At 37.2% G+C, this 22,535-nt stretch overlaps 1 pseudogene across 1 annotated transcript; it reads left to right on the forward strand.

The window, feature by feature from the left end:
- Positions 1-8,593: 8,593 nt before the first annotated feature.
- On the forward strand, positions 8,594-9,692 carry LOC145545009 (putative lipid scramblase CLPTM1 pseudogene; annotated as a pseudogene). The gene has a single exon (XR_014081786.1). The product of XR_014081786.1 is annotated as a putative lipid scramblase CLPTM1 pseudogene (transcript).
- The last annotated feature ends 12,843 nt before the right edge of the window (positions 9,693-22,535 follow it).

Genomic DNA, 22,535 nt, shown 5'->3' on the forward strand with positions numbered 1-22,535 from the left:
ACCTAGAGGGGTTGGTTTTAAATGGGTGGGGTTGTTGTTCGGTTGTTATATTGAGAGGAGAGCAATATCGTCATTTAGTAAGTAATGCCAGGGAAACTCTATGTACTACAGTTCAGCATTGCAAAAAGTGCCAACAAGCTCCTTGGGTGGGGGAGAGGGAGAGGTGGGAGCAAGGGTAGAGATCCTGGTAGAACTACCCTTCATCTGATACAAGAGGGGCATGTATGTAGGCATCCGTGTGTATGAATCAGAAGATTTTTTTATCACCTTGGAACTTTATTTTCTACCAGAATGACAGGAATATAAAGGAGTAAAGGAAAAGCTCCATAAACTCAAGGGAATTGTTACACTCCCTTTTACAATAAAGATGTGTAACACTAAATTTGTACACAAAGTCTTTGTGTTTACTTTGACTTCGTTTACTGACTTCTTGGTCTAGCCCATAAGCTTGTATTTTCTAGATAGCTAGTTTTCACTCTTCCTTATTCAAAAGAAAAGGTAAAAGCAGGAAAAAAAAAAAACCCTCAAGACTATCCACATAAATAATAAATTTATTGAAACCATGTAGATTTGACTTTATTAACCCCTCCATGAATGCTTTAATTTTTCTACCTTGTATTTTAATTTTTCTACCATTTCTTTTTACGTCACAAATGATCTTGTAACACTAACATTTAGAACAAGTGTTTAAAAAGCACTCTGAAATAAACAGGAGATATTTGAATTGGAAACTTGATCTCTTAAGTGTTGCCTGCAACTGAGGTCTCTATGGTCAAAGCGTCTATTATTGATGCCAGAGAACTTAAATCTGCAGAAAGAGCAATTTGCATTCATTGTGGCTGCTACCAGAGTGGCTGATTCTTAAATTATTTATGCAAAGAAGCAAATTGTTCTGTTCTCTTTCTGAAATTATGCCAATTGCATGCTTAACAAGGCTAACCTTCTCACTGAAAATTCGACTTCTTTTTCAAGCTTGTATTTTTTTAATGTTTTCACTAACTGTTCACACTGAGGAAGATGAATCAGGAGCACAGAGCACAATGCTTTACCCAGACTCTGGAGAGAGTAATAACTAGAAGCTGTGATAGCAGATTCCATAAGCAAAATCTAACAGGTTTATGCTTGGTTGGTAGGGGTATTAATGTTTCTTGAAGTTATACTGCTGAATAAACAAGTTTGGGGCATTATTATTATTATTATTATTTGCTCAGCAGAATACATTCAGTCAAAAAAAACTAGAGGTTAAATGACTATGGTCCCAAATCTGTTTGCTATAAAACTAATGAACTTTATGTGACAAAGAAAACTTAGACCAGAGTTGGGATTTGGTTTACTAAAGAAATAGAAAGGAACATAGCCCAAGTGGTTTATAAGAGACGTAAAACTTTAGAAAATTGGAATTATTTTGGACATTTATTACCAAGCCCAAAGCAAACCAATACGTCGAAAATTTTATATATGCTAAGTCGTATGCCCAGGGCTTTTTACATAAATAGTCTCATTTATTATTAGCAACCCTCTTTGTGGTAGGTATAATTGTCCAGACTCAGGAGAGATGGTTCAGTCACAGATAACAATTAATTGATCATGGAGCAGTAAATGGATCTCTGAAGTTTTATTTTGTTACAGTGGACCTCTGATACATAGGTTGAGAAATGCTCATTTCTGTGGGTTTCTGCAGTATAAGAAAAAAGTATAGTATCTTTTAAAATTTTTCTTAGTATCATTAACAGGATATCAATTGGTCCCAACAGGTACTTTATTTGTTTACTCAAGCTGGAAGTGTGGTTAGTGCTTTACCATAAATTGCATGATCCCTCAGCAACATAATTTTGTCTAAGTTCACATCAGGAAACAATTCTCTCGAGAGAAAATATCCAAAATTAGTTTCCCTGGGTATGATTGAGCAGGCCTTGCCTCGTTTTTTCTTCTTGTTCTCCTCCTATGTCAGCACCAAGCTGTTTTTATTTTAGTGGTTTTCAAGTACATTTAAAGAAAGTGAAGTTGCTCAGTAGTGTCTGACTCTTTGCGACCCCATGGACTATAGCCTGCCAGGCTCTTCCGTCCACAGGATTTTCCAGGCAAGAATACTGGAGTAGGGTGCCATTTCTTTCTCCAGGAGATCTTCCTGATCCAGGGATTGAGCCCAGGTCTCACACTGCAGGTAGACTCTTTACCATCTGAGCCACCAGGGAAGCCCAAGCTATACCTAAAGTAAACTACCTACTTCCATCCTTCTATTTTCTTTGTTTCCCTCTGAATATTCTAGGTCACATTTGCTAAATTTATTCTGTATTTAAATTGAATTTTTCTTGTTTTAAGAACACACAAAAAATATACCTTAGGTTTATGATCGATATTGCATTAAATTAATATAAAATTTGGGGGAGAATTGGTTTTTGTTTTTACTGTACACCTCATCTAAGAACATATTTCCATTTGTTCAGTGTTGTATCTCATTCTTCAAGTAAGATTTTCTAGTTTTTTTCACTCTTGCAAATTGAACATTTAATACCATTTTCATTTTTTAACCAGCTCTTGCATTAGGAATATATTTTGTTAATGTATATACTATCATCTTTATTATCTTATTTAATATTGTACTTTTGCTGGAGACTCAGGAATATAGAACAAGGAAAGATTTACTGAGGGGACTAATCTAAGCTTTGAGATATCATATGTGAAAGAGGAAGGATTGCCTTTCAATAAGGAGATTTTGGTCAAGAGTGTTACATGTTTTCAAAAAGTGAAGGAAATTGAGGATTTAGAATATAGGAAGAGACTTGGACAACCAAAGCAAAGTTTCCATAATGTATGAAATTGCATGTGTTAAACAGTTGATTGTTTTAAAAAATTTCTGCGGGAATTCTTAAAGTGAAATGTGAAGATACAGAATGGTGGCTGGAGAGTGAGCAGTATCAAATACAGGGTTTTCTTTTGGGGACATATTCTTAAGCAGAAAGGAATAAATCTATGGAGAGATCAGCCTGAAGATCAAGATGAGAGGGAATAATTGGGAAAGCAAATGCTTGAAGGGCAAATAGTTGGCAAAATTTCTGTCATTTTCTTCTTGAGTATAAAATAATTGATGTTAGGTGTAGCATGTAATACGACTGTCTTACTTAGTCCAACCTGTATATGATCCGACCTCAATATTAAACTTGATTCTTCCAGTTGGAGAATGCATCAGTCATATGTATAGTAGAGTCTTATATTAGTTCATTGATTATCTCTCGACCTATTCAAATTGATTTCAGTAATGTTTTTCAAGAAAAAAAAATAGTGCAAGTAATTATTTTTCAGATTTAGAATGCCAAATTATACATTGATCATATTTGCATTTTCTAATAAGTTGTTTTTAGTCACATGGGGGATTTCACTTCAACTTCAGACCATCATCTTCACTTAAACGGAGTTTCTTGGGCACCAGGAAGTGCTCTAGTGCATTTCCGTGTACTATCGCTTTGAAGTTTCATAGCAACACCATGATAAAGATAATATGACCCTCCTTGTCTGACAGGAAAACTGAAATACAGAAAAGCTAAGTCAGGTGGCCAAATTTTCATAACTAGTAAGTAGCAGAGCAGGTATCTGGACTGCTGAAGGCCAGTTTCAGACAATCTGCATTTAACCAATATAATTATTGCCTCATTTCAACTTCTAAAATGTAATAAAATGTAAAATGTAAACCTAAAGCATAAAGATAGCAAAAGAAAGAATTTGCATGGTAAAATGGGGCAAACATATTTAGAATTCCAGAGAAGGTGGGAATATTGTTCACTAAATACAGACAGTGCATAAACAGCTCCCCAGTTCATGTTTTTCCTGTGGAAGGTCTTTTAATTTGGAATGATCACTTCATAGAGTGTATAATGTATTTTGGCTAATGGAAAACTGAGGTTTACATATTAAAACTCTACACAACATTGTAACACAGCAATGTGTGGGCATCAAATAGAATGGTCTTGTATTCCAATTTTTCTTCCCATAGAGTTCTGGTTCCATGATGTCCCCATCCTGTGAGGAAATTTTTTGTCTCAGCCCTTCTGAATGCAGGGGTGGTCTTGCAACTTTCTCCAGCCAATGAAATATGGGTGTAAATGACCTTTGTAAATTTCAGGCAGAAGCTTTAAGGGCCTGTGGTAGTTTTCCATGTTTTGTTTCTCTCTGTCAAAAATCATCAATATTCCAGATAGAGACCTGAGTTCTGGAAAGAGACAACACGCAGCTGAACCTTAAAATTCCTGATAGATACATAGCTTCAGTAAGAATTAACCTTTGCTATAATAATTCACTGAGATTTTAGACCACATGTTTTCTGACTTTTTCTGGCTGATTCTTATAATAGAGTTATAATTGATTGATGTAATTGTTTTAAGTTAAAGTTACTTTTTATGTCATTACTGAGAGTATTTTGGAGATGAGTGTGACTTAACTGACCCAGTTTCTCGGTGTACTTAAGTTTCTCTTCAGACTATTAAACAGATTTTAAACCCACAACCAATATTTTCAAGATGATGAAATATTCTGAAGGGGCATGTTTATATTGTTTTTCATTTCTAGTGTCATACAGTCTTAGTCTACCAAAGAGACTTTAGATTGACCTGCTTCATTTCCACATTTGTTTCTGGTATGAGATGAAAATTCATAATCGATAAAGTGTTGTATAAAAATATAAGTACATTCACACATCTTGTTTTCCTCTCTAACCTAAGTGGTCTCACTTTATTTCCTGAAGCAAAATTTCTCAGTGAATAAATAAACTAGAACCAACATGCTTAGGCATGAACTTTCTATCATCTCTGGGCAATTAATAATACTTTGATCACTAGCTCTCTCCACATTGTAAGAGGAATCATCATATCTCCATTATGGTAAAGTCTGTTGCTATTAACTTTTGAAAAAGTACCAAGAATTCCTCATTTGACAAGACTTTGATAGCAAGTTATTGCCAATTCCAAATGCCTTCCCCTTATTTATACTTCTGACTTGATGTTCAAATTTTAAACTGTCTTTATTTTCTCTGACTTAAAATGTGTGGATGAATACATATTGACTGACAGTTCACATATCCCACCCACCCTGAAGAATTGCCTACCTTTGTGTTGCCTAACATGGACTCCCAAGAGACTTTTGCATAGGCTGAAGAGATGAAATTTCCTACTTCAAAAACGCCAGCTTGGGTGAAAATCTACCTGAACATTTTAGGACCATCTGTTTTTGTTCTTTTTTTTTTTTTTCTAGCGAGGCTTTACTGGGGTCCCTGCTGCAGTCCGTGGGGTCGCTAAGAGTCAGACACGACTGAGCGACTTCACTTTCACTTTTCACTTTCCTGCATTGGAGAAGGAAATGGCAACCCACTCCAGTGTTCTTGCCTGGAGAATCCTGGGGACGGCAGAGCCTGGTGGGCTGCCGTCTGTGGGGTCGCACAGAGCCGCACACACTGAAGCGACTTAGCAGCAGCAGCTGCAACAGGAGGGAGTGAGAACAAACAACAGAATCCCTTGTTTTGCTCATTCCCTGAGTAGGGAGTGAGCATGTACCTTATATGGGGTTGGGGTAGGGGTGTGTCCAAGGGTCAGTCAGAAAGGGTGGCTTAGTATGGTTTGTCCACCCCTCTGGTGGGATTGAGTCCAGGGAACATGCTCAGCACCCTGCTTTTGCTCCTGGTTCTTTAGAAGCGGCAGTAGGAATGTTTTGAGGTTTTGTGTTTTTTTTGGTATCTTTTTAGGACCATCAGTTTAAGGCTGCTTACGATATGTGTTTTGATTTATACTTTAGGTTCGGTAAGATAGTGATGGAAACTTCTGATTGATAAATGGAGTGGCAAAAACAGACTTTCAATCTGAGGATCTTATTCTTATTAACACGCTACACTCTATGCTATTTCTTATCCTTATTTTTACACATTGTAAGTAAACAACATGTATTCTATAAGCAATTTCTTTTCAGTTTGAACAATCATAAAATATTAGAGCTAGAAGCATTAGTGCTTATCTGGTTGAATCCCCTCTAAAATAAGGCACTGAAGGACTTGTCAAGTATCTTATAGCTAATTAAGTGTCTGATTCTTAGTCCAGTGCTCTTTTTCCTCTACGATGAATCCATGTTCCTGTGTCGCCTAAAAAATTAGGAGTAATGAATTATTGTTTGCATTTGGATAGGTGCTAGAGGAGCATTTTGAAGTGAAATATACAGGGAAACAGGAAATTTGTTATTACTTTTGATTTTCAATGAGAAAAGCAAAGGTCTATATGACAGCATCTCGTGTGTATGCAAATACAGCATGAGAGGGACAGAGGGACAGGTCCACAGGCACAGAACTTGTCTCTTGGTTACAAAACCACAGTGACTTTTTGAGAGAAAACATAAACTGACCTGAAAATTTCTATATTTAAACCTGCCTTTCCCAAAATGTTAGGATGTAACAAATTATAAAGAAGCAACTTGGTTTAGATATGTCATATATAACCAGAAAGAGTAAATGACTAGGAACACTTAACTCTAACTCTAGATCCTTAGCATATATATTTTTAAGACCAGAATACAAAACAGTAGCAATTCTTAAATTTGGAATGGGTCTAGACTTATAGTACAGTGCTATTTTCCTCATGTGAACACATGACTAAATGGCCCCTACTAGACAGTTATTGTAAATTGGTGTATTTACTAACTTCCAACACTGGAGTAAAAATGTACACTTGATGTACTTTCCAGGGCCCTTGGGAGGTCAGGATGAGCTAACGTTCAAGGTGGTTATGAAAAAGGTAAAAATACATGTAAACTTTAAATTGATGTCTTGTAAATATGAAGGAGTTTATTCCTTCCATAGAACTCCCAGTGGCTCTACCAGGAGTAGAAGGTAAAACTGGCAGGTTGTTTGCAGATTATCTCAGTCAAGACAGTTTTTATATACTGCATAGCGCTTGATAAGAAAGCTCAAAACTATCTCTAACATATGCTGAGTTTTTCATTATGTATTTTACATATATTTCTTATAAAAGATTTCAATATTGCAAGACAAAAACCTAAAGCCTCACTAGTTAAATTTAATAAAGAAACACTTCATATTCATATGAAGCCTCATTATTATCTACTGCAAACTGAAGAGATTTAAAATAAAAATTGGTGCCCTTTCAAGGTAGAAGTTGGGGATAACATTTGCAGCTATTTTTTATAAGATTATGCTGATGAATATGGCGGTTGGATGTGAACCTGTTTGTAGGTTCAAATGGTGCTTTAATAATTTATTTTTGATTGTTTTTGCTTTGATTATTAATAACCTCACTCATTTGCTAATGTTTGTATTTTATAATCCAGTGTAGAAGTACAGGGAAGCCTGATGTGCTGCAGTTCATGGGGTTGCAAAGAGTCGGGCACGACTTAGTGACTGGACAACAAGCATCAATACCATCTACTATATTACATTAGGAAAATGTTTGGATAAGATCTTATAAACTTTTATGATGCTTTTTTGAAATATGCTAATGAGATCAAAGCAATTTGATAGCAAGCCTTATGATATGAAAAACATAAATTTTTCCAGTTGCTATGTTGGTATAAAAATGTATTATTTTTTCCATTTCTACAGGAGACTGATTTGTATGGGTAGAAACTTCTATATATCTTGGTTATAGCATTTAAAACAGGCATTTAAAAATTGAAATTGGTATTTTCTGCATAGAACATCACACATATTAAAGTTTTCAGCTATGCAAAATGTGACTTATTAAAACATGTTAGTTTTCATAAAGTAGATAAAAATATAATGTGTATGATAGGCATATGTAAATTGTGGGTACTATTTTTTATTAGGACATTCAAAGTTATTTTTTTATAATTAGAGCTAATAATAAAATTTGCATTATATGTATTTCATTCTCTCTACACTCCCATATACACACAGTATTATAATAAAAAAAATTCTTCAGCTTTTAGCAATTTGTTATTAAATGCTGTTTATTTTCTTTATTCCTCAATCCATATAACTACTTGTTCAAACAGTAATTCATTTATTCATTCAATATGTATTTATTAAACACGGATATTTGCTCTAAAATTTCTAAGTTATTCTTATTTTTATTTTACATAGCATGCCTCCACTGTGTTCTAGGGCAATTTCCTATTAGATCTTACTACCAAACTCATTTCACAGTTTAATCTAGTATTTTTTGCTGGTTAGTCACTCAGTTGTGTCCGACTGTTTGCAACATCATGGACTGTAGCCCCCTAGGCTCCTCTGTCTATGGGATTTTCCAGGCAAGAATACTGGAGTGGGTTGCCATTTCCTACTCCAGGGGATCTTCCTGACCTAGGGATCAAACCTTTTTCTCCTGCTTTAGCAGGCAGAGTCTTTACCACTGCACCACCAGAGAAGCCCCTAATCTAGTATTAAAGTCTGTCATAAAAAATATAAATTTTATTTGATTTTATTTACTTATTTTTTTAAGTTAAACACCCATATGACTGTGTTAAAGGGCGGTGGTCTGGGAGGAGGGGGATTGGTGGGGGATCGAGGGACAAGATGACGGACGGCCGTTGGCGTCCCTCCACGGGGCCCCGGCCCCTCCCCCGCCTGGCCCACCCCCTCGGCAGTGCCACGTCGGCTTCACCATGATTCCCAATGGTGCTGGGCTGGGGGGGCGCGATGGCTAGAAACACAGAGGAACAGACAGACGGACGGCGCCTCCACAAATGACGGGCCCTGGCCTGCCCCGGCCGTGGGGAGCCTCCCGCTGCCCCGGCCCGATCTGTCCAGGAAAAGGGCAACAGGGATGGGGTGGCAAGGGGCCAGGGCAGCGGGGTGGTGGTCACTTCTGCCCGCTGTCGCTCTGGCGCTGGCAGCTCTACGCCGCCCAGAGTGCCAAGTCGCCGTGGAACTTCCTGGGCGACGAGCTGTATGAGCAGTCAGACGAGGAGCAGGACTCAGTGAAGGTCGCCCTTCTGGAGACCAACCCCTACCTGCTGGCGCTCACTATCATCGTGTCCACCGTCCATCGTGTCTTTGAGTTCCTGGCCTTCAAGAATGATATCCAGTTCTGGAACAGCCGGCAGTCCCTGGAGGGCCTGTCCATGCGCTCCGTCTTCTTCGGCGTCTTCCATTCCTTCGTGGTCCTGCTCTACATCCTGGACAACGAGACTAACTTCGTGGTCCAGGTCAGCGTCTTCATCGGGGTCCTCATCGACCTCTGGAAGATCACCAAGGTCATGGATGTCCGGCTGGACCGGGAGCACAAGGTGGCAGGACTCTTCCCCCGCCTGACCTTCAAAGACAAGTCCACATACGTTGAGTCCTCAACCAAAGTGTATGGCGATATGGCGTTCCGGTACCTGTCCTGGATCCTCTTCCCACTGCTGGGCTGCTATGCCGTCTACAGCCTCCTGTACCCGGAGCACAAGGGCTGGTACTCCTGGGTGCTCAGCATGCTCTATGGCTTCCTGCTGATCTTTGGCTTCATCACCATGACACCCCAGCTCTTTATCAACTACAAGCTCAAGTCTGTGGCCCACCTGCCCTGGCGCATGCTCACCTACAAGGCCCTCAACACCTTCATTGATGACCTGTTTGCCTTTGTCATAAATTTTGAAATTACATTCATATATGCAGTAGTCCACAAAAGACATCATATGTCTATTTAATTTTCTGTTCCAATTATTCCTACAGCTTTCGGTTTGAATGAAAGTGAAAGTCACTCAGTTGTGTCCGACTCTTTGTGACCCCATGGACTATACAGTCATACTATACAGTCAATTCTCTAGTCATGTTTTATAATGCCCTGAAAGCTTTTAATGACAATTTGTTTGTTATCAAGATTATTCACCACAGGCCACTCCGACTGCCCCTCCCCTTTGCAGATTTGTTATATATCACTTATTTTGTAATTAATGCTTGTAGAGTGGATTCTTCTTTCAATAGGCAGTGAATTCCAGACACACTTCTATTTTGAAAATAGTAGACAGGCTTATTCAGATGACTGTAAAAATATCCATGAAAAATTCAGCTTTTAAATATTACCGAGATGTATCAAATTTTCTGGAGACAAGGTGAGAAAGGACTGAGAGAATCACAGAATTTAAAAGTTATGATTAATTGAAATTCTAGTAAGATTCACAAGGGCTGGGTGTCATTTGTCACACTGATTTGAGATGAGGAATGTGAGACTTCAAGGTTAGGCAAGGTGAGGTGGGAATTTCAAGAGAGCAATGCTTTTCTTTATTCTCTTCTGAATGGAGGTTGACAACCCATAATAGTCAAAAGAAAAGAAAGCCAATCTTTAAAGAGGCTCTACTCTATGATACTGAAGCCTGTCTTTGGTTTATCTTCTAAATTCATTCTTACTCTTTTTATTCCATTAAAATGCCTTTGGACCTTTATAGAAAGAAAACAACAAGGCATTAGAAAAAACATTACTTAAGTATCTTAAAGTCATAGTGTTTTGATAAAAGGACATGTGCAAATATTTTTAATTAAATTGCCATATTATTTATCAAATTGAAAAGGAGATTGATGTGGTTGTTGGTTTCTTGGTGCATCAAAGCATGATACCTCTCTCAGTTTTTATTTGGAAGTACCTGAGAAACAGATAAAACAATTGTGTCTGGAAATCATATTTGGAAAAATGTGGCTTGGCCTATACCAGGAAGTCCTGCTATTACTTCATGTGTGAATTTATCCTACCTACAAAGTCATGGGCATTGATAAAAAGCCACCGCCATCCCATCTGGGCACCTGACTGTGTAAAATGTAGGGCAGGGAAAAGTAGTGCTTCCTACAGACAGCTGCCTCTCAGGAAGAGAAGGGAAAGATGGGGGAGCGCACGGGGCCCCCCTTCCAAACCTGCCAGACAGATGAGCTTTCCTCCTCCCCACAGCAGTGTGAATAAAGTATAAGGTACAGGCCAGGAATTTGTTTCAGCAAGGCCCCTCCACGTGGAAACCTCAGGGTGAAGAATGCATGTATGCCTTTAATATTTCAAAATCTTGGAGGTCTGAAATGCATTCAAATCCATTAGCCATTAAATCATGTGTTGTATTCAGTTAGGTAAAAGTCAGAAGGAAGATTAATTTCCATCACAATAGATCTAGAATTAACTTCTTTCAGTTAATATTAAAGGTATATCAATGTTTCAAAATTATGGGATTTTTGAGCTGATTTCTCTTTGTGTTATTTTTTGGGGAGAGAATAAAATATTTGCTTTAATAATTCTTAACATGGAGGGAAAGTTTACCAAAATAAAAAAATCCAAATATTTCAGGTACTATAATTCTACCGAAGACTCTCTCTAAGTCTTACTATTAGACTTTATTTCCAAACAACTGGATTGATCTTTCAAGTGTGTGTTGTGAGGATATCTATACAAATAAATATTCAATGTGGTCCTTGCTTTGTTTATCATTAAATACCAGGAAAAGTCTCTGCCTTCAAGGAACTTATATTTTGGTAGGAAGAGCACATAATAAACAAAAATACATGTATCAAGTAGTGATAAATGCTGTAGGTAAAATCAAGTAGTGATAAGTGTTGTAAGGACCAGAAGAGAGAAGGAGGTGGTGCTATTATAGGTAATCAGATTAACAAGTCTTCTTCAAGATAGAGCCTTAGGGCAAAGTCTGAGGAAACCATGTGCATATCTTTGTTAGGGGAAGCACACTGACTGAAACCACCCACCCTGGCCAGGCACCATAGTAACTATTTGCATGAGTTGTTTTACAACAGGAGGTCCTGGTAAGAAACACAGAACTAATAAGTTACCAACAACCAGAAGAGTTCAGGAAAGGTCAAAAGGAGACACCACATGTCTGACACCTCCCAGAATCCTTCTCTCTGGCATCCATCTTGGCTGAACAAGGCGTGCACCACCAGGAAGGACTCTGAGTCAGATTGATTGGCTAAAGACAACCCAGAAACTAATCCTATCACCATAAAACCCAAGACTGCAAGCCATGTGGCAGAGCAGTTCTCCTATGTTCCCTTACCCTACTGCTCTCCGTCCAGATGCCCTTTCCCAATAAAATCTTTTGCTTTGTCAGCAGATGTATCTCCTTGGACAATTCATTTCCAAGTGTTAGACAAGAGCCCAGTTTCAGGCCCTGGAAAGGGTCCCCCTTCCTGCAACATCTTTGTGGAAGAGTGCTCTGGGTTAAGAGAAGAGGAAGTGAGAAGGCACTTAATGACTGTCAGACATGCTAGATATGTTCAAAAAGCAGCAAAAAGCCCCTGTGGCTGGTATGGAATAAGAAAGAGGAAAAGCAGAAGGTGGTGTCCAAGGGCCAGGTCATCTAGAGCATCATAAGGACTATGGACTTTATTCTAACTCCAAGAAGAAATTATTAGAAGGCTTTGAACTCTAATGAACTGATTTAAATTTAAAAGTGTCACCTAGCTGCTATATTGAGATGAGATTTTTTTTTTTTTTGGAAGATGCAGGAGGAAGCAGGGAGAAAATTCTTTCATTCAAGATATTTATTTAGAGTCCATTATAGGCCTGCTCTAGGAACGGAAGATATGTTAGTGAATAAAAACAAAAAAAAGTCACTGCACTCATGAAGCTTATGTAAAATAAATATCTGATCTACTTCATGCCAGTATACAGAAAACCCATATAAGATGTGGGTATGGAGAGTGGTAGGGGATGTGTATGGGCTATTTTATATAAAGGGTCAGGGAGAATGGTCCAAATAAGGTAACATTTAAGCAAGAATCAGAAGGAAATAAAGATATTTCAGAAAGAAAGCTTGAGATTGAGATAGGGGAAACACCAGAGGCCAGGATCCTGGTGGAAGTGCCCCTGAGATGGGGCTGGCCTGAGGGGAATAAAAAGAAAGTGGGTTAGATGAGGTCAAGGGGAGAGTGAAGGGAGAGGTGGTGTAGGGGATTCTAGGTCATGGTGTTTATGTTGAGTGTCATGAGAAACATGACAGAAAAATGACATGGTCTCCCTCATATTTTAAAACTAACACTGGCTTCTGTGTGTAGAATAAGTGGCAGAGGAATCAGACTAGGATGGAGAGGAGCAAGGCTGCTCTGGAAGGTGGATGAAGATTTATGCCTTTCTAATTCCCTTTTAGAAGGGACTCACTGCCCAGCTGTGAAGTGCGTGACTGGTTAATAGCTTCTAGTGGTGAGCTTCCTCCAGGTTCTGCCTCAGTTTTAAGTGAGGTCACCCTCTTCTTGGAGTGACCCCAGTCAGTTACTGAGCAAGGTGGTGGGACAAGGGCCTTGCCATTTCCGCTCTGTGTGGGACTTCTCTGGAGGGCAGCGTTTGCTTCAAAGAGCTCTAGTGGGCTGGTGGAAACTTTGTCAGGTGATTAGGTGGGCATCACTCTCCAACAGCAACCACTGCCCGAGGCACTGTTTGCGCCCCTCTTTCCATCTCAGTGTCTGCATGCTGGAGAACCCAACCTGTGACAGATGGAAAAAGCGAGATGAATTTAGAGACTGTTGTGGTAACTCAGGTAAGAAATCATGGTAATTCACATTAGGTTAGTAAGAGAAGAGATTTTGACAGAAAGATTGCAGATATATTTTGGAGGTGAAATGAATAGTAATTATTAATGTGTTAAATGTGAGATGTGATCGAAAGAATGGAGTCAAGTTTGCCTTCAAGTTTTAGCCTAGAAAAATTGGAATATGGAGTTGCTTCTCCACCAAATTGGAGAAAATTTTAAAAAGAGCAGGCTTAGGGAAGCTTAGAAAAAAAAATCAAATGTTCAACTTAGCATATCACCTTGCTTATGCTTAGTTGGATTTACAAATCTGGATTTTGGTGAATGGTCAGTAAGGGAGGTAGGCTTTTGGATGTTATTAGCCTTTTGCAGTATTTAAGCCATAGGAGTGGATAAACTCACTTAGAAAATGAGAGTAGATAGAGAAGTACCATACTTTAGGGCCTTACTAGTGTAGAGGTCAGAAAAACTAGAAAGGGCCACTTACAGATTCCAAAAATACATAACGACTGAGTCAATAAAAGAGTCAGGAGAGCGTGTACCAGGGAGCCACTGAAGAAAGTATTTCAAAAAAGAAAAAAGGAAAGAAAACATTATCTAAGTTTGGAAACATATAGAAGTTGATGACCTTGATAAGGGTGGTTTTAGTGTGGTAGTAAAGACAGAAGCCTGAGAGATGGGAGTTCAAGAATAATTGCTGGGTATGAGAATAAGGACAGTGCAAACAAGGCCCAAGTTCTTTAGATAAACTGACCAATACCCAGAGGCAGATATACTGTTAAAGGGATTTATTTACATGATTGCTATTATTTTAATAAAGCCATATATCAGTGTGCCAGACATTTTTCTCTGTGCTCAATAGACATCTAATTTAATATTCTTAACAACTATAGGATGGAGACACTATGGTTATTTTTGTTTTAGTGGAAATTTGAGGACAGAGACATTAAATCTATTGCTTAAGTTCACACAGATAGTAAGGTGTGCAGGTGGTAATTCAACCCAGGAAATCAGAATCAATAGCATTTTCCAGAATCAGTCCTCCCACCCCTGTTGCTATGGTGCAGGATGTTTGTGTGTTGGAGTTCACATACTGACGGGAATGTTACTATGAGGAAGCTTTGAGGATTTAAGAGAGAAGGGAAGGAAAACTGTAGGAGCAAATGCCATGAGTATGCAACAAGGGATCAATGCAGTTCATAAAGAGTTTGGTGTTAGACATAAGCCAGGACAGTTCATCCATTGAGATAGGACAAAAGTCTAACTATTTCTATGCAAAGGCAGGTAAGTTTTATCTTTGATGCTAGGAGAGTGAGGAAGTTCTCATCTAATTATTTCTATTTTGTAGTGAAACATGAAGCCAGGCCTTAAGTTGAGAGTGAGAAAAAGGGGTAAAGGTAATGGAGTATTGAAGAAAAAAATAGATGGTATAAAATTGTGTGTGTGTGTGTGTGTTATGGATGGGGGAATTAAGTAACTAAGAAAATATGTAAGGATGCTTTGGACTGTTGAGAATCTACTTGATATTTCATGTCATAAAAATAAAGTGAATCCAATCAGCACAGTCTTCAGAGGTATTTTTCTATAGCCAGTTTAGCTGCTTATCTCTACATGTAACAGATAAAATAGGTAGAGAAGCATATTTAACCAGGTTTGAAGTTTTGTCAGGTGAGTGTTACAGCAGGAGATTAGAATGAGGAACTTGAGGTTTTATGGAAGGGACCTTGGGAAGTTCGTAGGTTAAATGAGAAAGTGAAGGAGCTGGTAGACAGTGACAAGTGTGTAAAGTCCTAAATGGGAGTGTTGGAACAGTTAACGCACTTGAAGGCAATAGCAGTAAATCTGGCAAAGAGCAAACAAGCTCCACTCATAAAATTAACTTCCAGGGTCATTAGAAACCATTTCTTTAGTTTCAGCGAAATGCAGTTATTTAATCTCAGTAAACAGCAATTCTACTGGAGTCAGTTACTGTGTTTTACATTTGGCAAAGTTGTGGGAATGCTTTTCTGTGTGTTCAGAATATGAAGTGATTCTGCTACATGAATATTTAACACTCACTAGTGCTGATGGTGTCACAGGCAAAGCCATCACTTGTCTATTTTGGTATATAAAACTTAAATATTTAAAAATAACTACTGTAATTACATGTACTACTAATAAGCACTTCCTATATGCAAGCCTTGGACTAACACCTTAAATGTATTAATTCATTTACTTCTCTCAACAGAACTATTATACCAGTTTTTTAGATAAGAAAAAAAGACATAGTAAACCATAGAGCAATTTATTGATCAAGATTCTGTCAACAAGGGACAGAAAAAATACTCACTCACAAACTTATCGGCTCGTGCAGTAGGAGTGTCCAGGCGAGTGTTGTCTAGCACAGCTGAGTTTAGGCTCTTCAGAGAGGTTATATAACACTTACTTTCTTCTCTTTGCTTCTCTCTGAGTTGGATTCATCCTCAATGTGACTCTTCCCCAATACTGTCCCCTCCCAAGCCTTTCCCATAGTGACTTCTAGTTGCTTCAGACTCACACCCTTATAGCTTGTTAACCTTGATGGAAAGAAACATTTTCTTTCCCAATAGATGCTACACAAGTCTTAGGATGACTTGGGAAAAATGTTGTCCCTCAACTGATTACTGGAATCAGTGGAATGTGATTCACCGATTGGTTAAACTTACATCAAGAAGGTGTTGTATTGATCCAACCTGAATTTCGTGAACCAAAATTTGGGGAGGGATTGCTTTGTAAAGGAAATTTGAGATGCTCTTATTAGTTGAAGGGGGATTAGAGGCAAGGCAGGACTAAAATGAAATTTCATTGATTTTAGTGACTGTCTTCAGTAACATCACAGGGTCATTTATCGGTTCTAAGGTCATCAAAATCAGCCTAATGAAGGATCATGGAAGGTTTATCAAGACTAAGAGCAATATTTATGTTCTTGTAGGTAGATGACTTGTGCTATTTGAGTAAAATTACCAAAGTTTTGGGTTGTTCTTCCTAATACTTTTTAGTCATCTTCTGAACACTTGCCAATTTGCAAGGTTTGACTCAGTTTGTTTTACCAAATTGTGTTCCACTTTTATTTAACTGCAGCTTGCACCTACATAATGACACTACTGTAGGAAGAATTTTCAGTGGTGTTTAGACTAAATAATAACTTTAATTTGATGCACAGGGAGACTGTTCTCAAAGGTTAAATAATTCATTTTTATGATTCACATGGGCTGCAGTAGAAATAGAAACTCCATCTTGGTTTCTTATTTTGCTTGTTCTTTCTTATTCCTATTTTCCTTTCATGATTAATTTTTTCTCCAAGAAGAGATTGAAATTTATTAATGTGAATGATTACGGTGATGTTAGAAATCTAAACTAGGATATAAAATACATGATTTTGTTTGACTTTAGGCAAAACTTTCAACATACATATATCTGAAAAAAAACTGTCTGTAATATGAAATTGTTGCATCCCATAGTTATCATGTAAGGTTATTTTGCAGTTGTTTTTATGAAAAGTTTCATATATACAAATCCTAATTATATCATATTGAGCATTCATTTCCATATTACTCAGCTTCAAAAATCATCAGTTCATAGCCATTTATTTCTTCTGTGTTATGGTCAAATTTGCACTTTATAAAAGTAGAACTTTTAGTGATAGTAACTCTGGTAGAAATTAATTGAAATATATTCAGAAGCCATTTAGGTTAGTTATTGTGTTGATCTAGGTAAGAACCTGAATTTAAGTAAATAAGAGATTGAAATTAAAAAGTACATATGGAAAATATACAGAATCAACCTAATCTGGCAATTGGTTGAATGAACAGTGCTCTAAAATATTCTAATAAGGGAAATGTTGGTGTTATTTGATTCTCTTCTATCCTGTTTAAACATTGCCAAGGTGCTACTAAATGATCTTGTTGCACTGTATAATTAATTCTCTTTTGTGGTAGTGAAAACAATTATATATTTATGTAATTTTATGATTTAAATTAAGTCAGATTAAAATTTTTATAAAGTTTCCTATTTTTTGAGAGAGGAAGCAGAAATGTAAGACATACAACAGAAGCTTAATAAACGTGCTTTTGTAAACACTTAAATGCATTCTTCAAAAAATAGTTTAAAAGTGATTTTTAATAATTTTAATTTATTTTTGGCTGTGCTGGGTCTTTGTTGTTTCATTTTCTCTAGTTGCAGCAAGCATGGGCTACTCTCTAATTGTGGTGTGCAGTCTTCTCATTGCAGTGACTTCTCTTGTTGTGGAGCATGGGGTTTAGGGTGTATGGGCTTCAGCAGTTGTAGCTCCTGGGCTCTAGAGCACAGTCTCAATAGCTGTGGCACGTGGGTCTAGTTACTCTGCCACATGTGAGATCCTCCTGGATCGAGGATAGACCTCGTGTCTCTTGCTTTGGCAGGCAGATTCTTTACCACTGAGCCACCAGGGAGGCCCTAAAAGTGATTTTTTATTTTTTACATCTCACTACTCCTAGAAATCTCTTGGGCATGTTTGTAGTGAGAATACAACAGTAATATTTAATTTGTCAATTATATCTCAATAAAGGGCTTCCCTGGTGGCACAGACAGTTAAGAATCTGCCTGCAACGTGGGAGACCTAGGTTTGATCCCTGGGTTGGGAAGATCCCCTGGAGGAGAGCACGGCAACCCACTCCAGTATTCTTGCCTGGAGAATCCCATGGACAGAGAAGTCTAGCGGGCTACAGTCCATGGGGCCGCAAAGAGTCAGAATAACTGAGCGACTAAGCACAGCACATACCTCAGTAAAGCTTAAAATACTCACACACACACACACACACACACACACACACACACACAGCTTAAGAGAATACAGTAGAATAAGGCTGTAAAAGTACAAATTAAAGAGAGAGAATCCTAACAGAGAGAAGGAAGCAAATGGATAAGCAAATTGTTGGTTTAGCTAAATTCCTGTGACAAGTCAAAGGGCTGGGATGATTCTATTATTCTATTATCCTATGAGTTAAAAAAAGAGATGTTTTAATTAAATGTAGTGTATATATATAATCATATTCAATGACTCTCAGGAGGTTAAGTTGAAGCAATACTTGGTTTAACACTTAAATATAATAAAGAGAAAGGAGAAATATGCCTTTGATTTCTAAAATTTTTATTAAAGTCTGTAGTGGTGTTTCAAATACAACAAACCATGAAAAATGACTCCTCTCCTACTCTAAGTTCACCACTTGTAAGTAACAACATCAGGGAGGAAAAGAGAAATCCTATGCTTTGATCATCAAAATATAGTGTCCACGTAAAGTGAACTCTTACAGGTTGGCATTATGGGAGTTGATACTTGGAAAAACACATGGGGATAGATAAAGTGCAAAGTTATCTTTTCACCTTGGAAGTTTCTTAATTCCCACTGTAAGAAAAACTCTCCCTAACCCCCCCTCCCTCACCCTGTCCCTACCCCAATACTCTGAAGAAATGTAGAAACCTCAGGTAACATGTTTGGTCGTCAAACTGGAGCAATTGGAGTACAACTCTTTTTATATACAAACTTGATGATTAATATTCTTTGAAGACTTATCTGCTTCATTGGTTCTGAGAAGAGACAGAGTCCTAAAATGAGACTATGCATTTTTTTCTTTTTTTTAATTGAAGTATAGTTAATTTACATTGCTTAATTTCTGCTATACAGCAAAGTGATTGTTATACATACATATACATTCTTTTTTAATATTCTTTCATTATGGTTTATCACAGAATATTGAATATAGTTCTCTGTGGTATACAGTAAGACTTTGTTGTTCAGAGACTATTCTTTTTAAAAGCATAACCTCTTCTGGAAGCTGTTTTAATGAAGTGAGTCATCAGGATATAATAGAATCCCTTACTTGTCTTATGATGCATATACATAGATAATTGATTTCCTCATGTGAAAACATAATATATTTTTGAAATCATGTTTTTCTCCAAACTGTGAGCAACTATTTATTTTAGACTTTAAAATATCATCTGTTATTGTTTTCCTTATAATTTAAATTGTGTTAAGGTTTTACGAGTCCTTTTACTCTGAACATGCTGCTCTCTCTAAGATGATTGTTTTGTGTACTTTATGGCAACCAGGGAAAAGGCAAGTTGGATAAATCATGGAAGGGGTTGTTTTAAATTAGCAATTCCAGCCAATGCAGAATCCCCTTCCAACTCCGATAAATTTGCAAAACTTTGCAATTTCCTGTATCCTCAAACACTTTTTAAAAGTCATAAGAGTAGTGGTCATCACATAGCCATGTGGTTCTTCACTTATATTTACAAACATTGACAGAAAGAGCTATATGATAATATTCTTTCAGTTTGGTTAAATATACTATTTCAATGAAGAAATTAGCTCTAGGAGAGAGACAGGCATTTCTTTATTCACTTCATTGTTTAACTCAATAAGTATTTGTTACCAATAATGTGTTATTCCCTGTGTTAAAATACTAAAACTTAAAGTATGGATAAGATATATTCATACTTTATACCATACGTATACCATAATTAAGTCTGAAATATAACTGAGTGTCATGGCAACTAAGGATTGATTTGTTTGAGGAGCTTAAAATAGAATTTCCCCAAAATGAAATGAATTGATTTTAGGAAGCACTGTGTCAATAAAATTTCTATAATAATTTGATGAAAGTGGTGAATGCTATAGGCACACTACTCAAAAAGAGCCTGTGACAGTAACCTACTCAGCCTTTCAGCAGCTGTCTTATCAAATTCCATTTCTGTATATACTTTTTTGGCAATAGTTTCATTAACTAAAAGAGTGACTGACATGAAATAAATATTTGTTAAATGAGTAAAGGAAGCAGTAAATTACCATTGTCAGCCATAAATATTCAACTGAAAAATTTTCATTAGGCAGTATTTGTATTTTGGATAGATGGTCTCTCTTGCCCAAAATTAAAGAATCAAGTTGATGTGTGACCAATTAAACTCATAAATACACCTTTCTACTTGAAAACTCAAAATTGATGATGTAGTGTCAGAAATACTACATGATCCATGACATGAAATGATATCATCAGCTGAATTTTAACATTATGTGGCCTTTTCCATGCTTGATTTATGAATTTGTTTTGATTTTATAGTTATGTAAGAGTTAACATAAAGCATTTATAAGTATCTGTGAATGTTCAATATTATTCTCCTGGAAGGAATGAGAAAACTAACCTGTCTAGACTCACTCTTGGAGGCCACAGCAGATTATAAAGGGCAAAGAGTGACATTTATTGTGAGTGCATGAATGGACTGGCACACCCTTTGGAAGTGTGAGTGAGGATAGAGAAGACTCAGTAGGTTATTTTATTGTTTACATGATCTTCTTCTGCTTCCTGAAAAACACTGGAAAATTTCTTTTTTCTCTTAGTTTTCAGAGGTTGCATAGACTGCAAGCACCAGTGAACATTTTCCTTATCGCTTGATTATGATCAGAAATAGCAGTTTGGAAATGGAGATTAAAAGCATTGCTTATAGTCAAAAGTACTCCAGACTAAAGTACAGTAATCCAAAGAGTAATTGTGATCACTGAATGGGAATCCACCGCAATTATAGGCACCTGGATCCAGCAGTGTAGACAAAAAAACCCTGACCTTATGGGATGATATTCCCTGTACTTGAGGACAGAGAGTCAAGTGGAAAGAAGACTGCAATGGTGATTTGGAATTGGAGTGCCTGCTCAGATGCTCATTAGCTTTTTGACACTGGCAGACATTTTGCCTTTGCTTTCTTGTCCATAAACATGATGAAGTTGGACTTTGTATTTTTTTTTTTTTGACTTTGTATTTTGAAATAATTTCAAACTTATAGAAAAGTTCTAAGAACACTACAGAAAATCCCATAAAATGCTTTTTTATATAAAACAAATTCACCCACTGTTACAAGGTCTTTTATAGGAAAAGAATCTAATTCAGGATCCTCTGTTGGATGTAGTTGTCTTATCTGGAACTGTTCCTCATTCATTCCTTGTCCTTCATGACCTTAAGATACTTGAAAGTTACAGGCTGGTTATTTTGTAGAATTTGGCGTGGTCTGGTGTTTGCTCTTCTTAGAGTCAGGCTATGAATGTCATAGTAGTGATTCTGTGCCCTTTTCCCTGTAAAACATCATCTTTGGTTTGCTTTGTCCCATCATTGGTAACCTTCACCTTGATCACTTGAGTAAGGTGATGTCTTCTACATTTTTCCACTGTAAAGCTACTGTTTTCTCTTTTATAATTAGTACATATTTTGTGGGGAGATACTTTACACTACATAAATATCCCAGTCTTCATTCAACTTTCACTCACTAGTTGTGTGGATGTCTTTTGCCTGAATTAATTATTATGATTATGGTTGACAAGTGGTAATTTTCAAATTTCATTTCTTCTACATTTATTTGTTGTCATTTACTGTATGGATAACTTTGTTGTTATTTATTTATTTCAGTGTGGGGTTATGGATTCTTATTTCATTCTTATATGTTTTGTTACTGAGTCTTTTGATACAAAATGTCCCAGATTAGGCCAGTGGGGCCAAGTTAGCTTCTGTGTCTTTCTGATATGATTCCATCACCCTTTGTGCATTTCCATAATTGCTGGCATAACATTTTCTAGGCTTATTCTGTGATTTTCTTGCTCTACCTCTAGAATTAGTTCTTTAATCGAAGGAGCCAGAGTAGGTCTTAGTGAGTGTGTGCTGATTGCTGTTGGAACATCACTGTTCCCAGACTCTCTGACTCTTCAGAGCTAGAGCATACATATTTATCATCTAGATTTCCTTTTTTTTTCATGTTTACAATTTCTTCCTCTTTCAGTGAGAAAGCTCAATTTAAATTTGTTAAATTTTCCAATCCCAGTGAGCTGCTGTCCCACTTGGAAGTTTCCATGATATCAACCCCTGCCAGGCTTCTCTCCTTTATTGATTGGGACTGTCTAGTGGCTCTTTATCTGAATTATCAAGAAAGGAAAGAATTAAGAAGGAGAGAAGAAAGGGAACTATTAATTTTGAACAAGGAAAATAGTGGAAATATAGATTATTTAAGGCAAGTAAGTATATGATACTCTATTAAGGTAATATAGTGAT

Source organism: Giraffa tippelskirchi, chromosome 4, assembly GCF_054371585.1.
Source record: "Giraffa tippelskirchi isolate mGirTip1 chromosome 4, T2T-mGirTip1v1.2.pri, whole genome shotgun sequence".
Taxonomy (NCBI): Eukaryota; Metazoa; Chordata; class Mammalia; order Artiodactyla; family Giraffidae; genus Giraffa; species Giraffa tippelskirchi.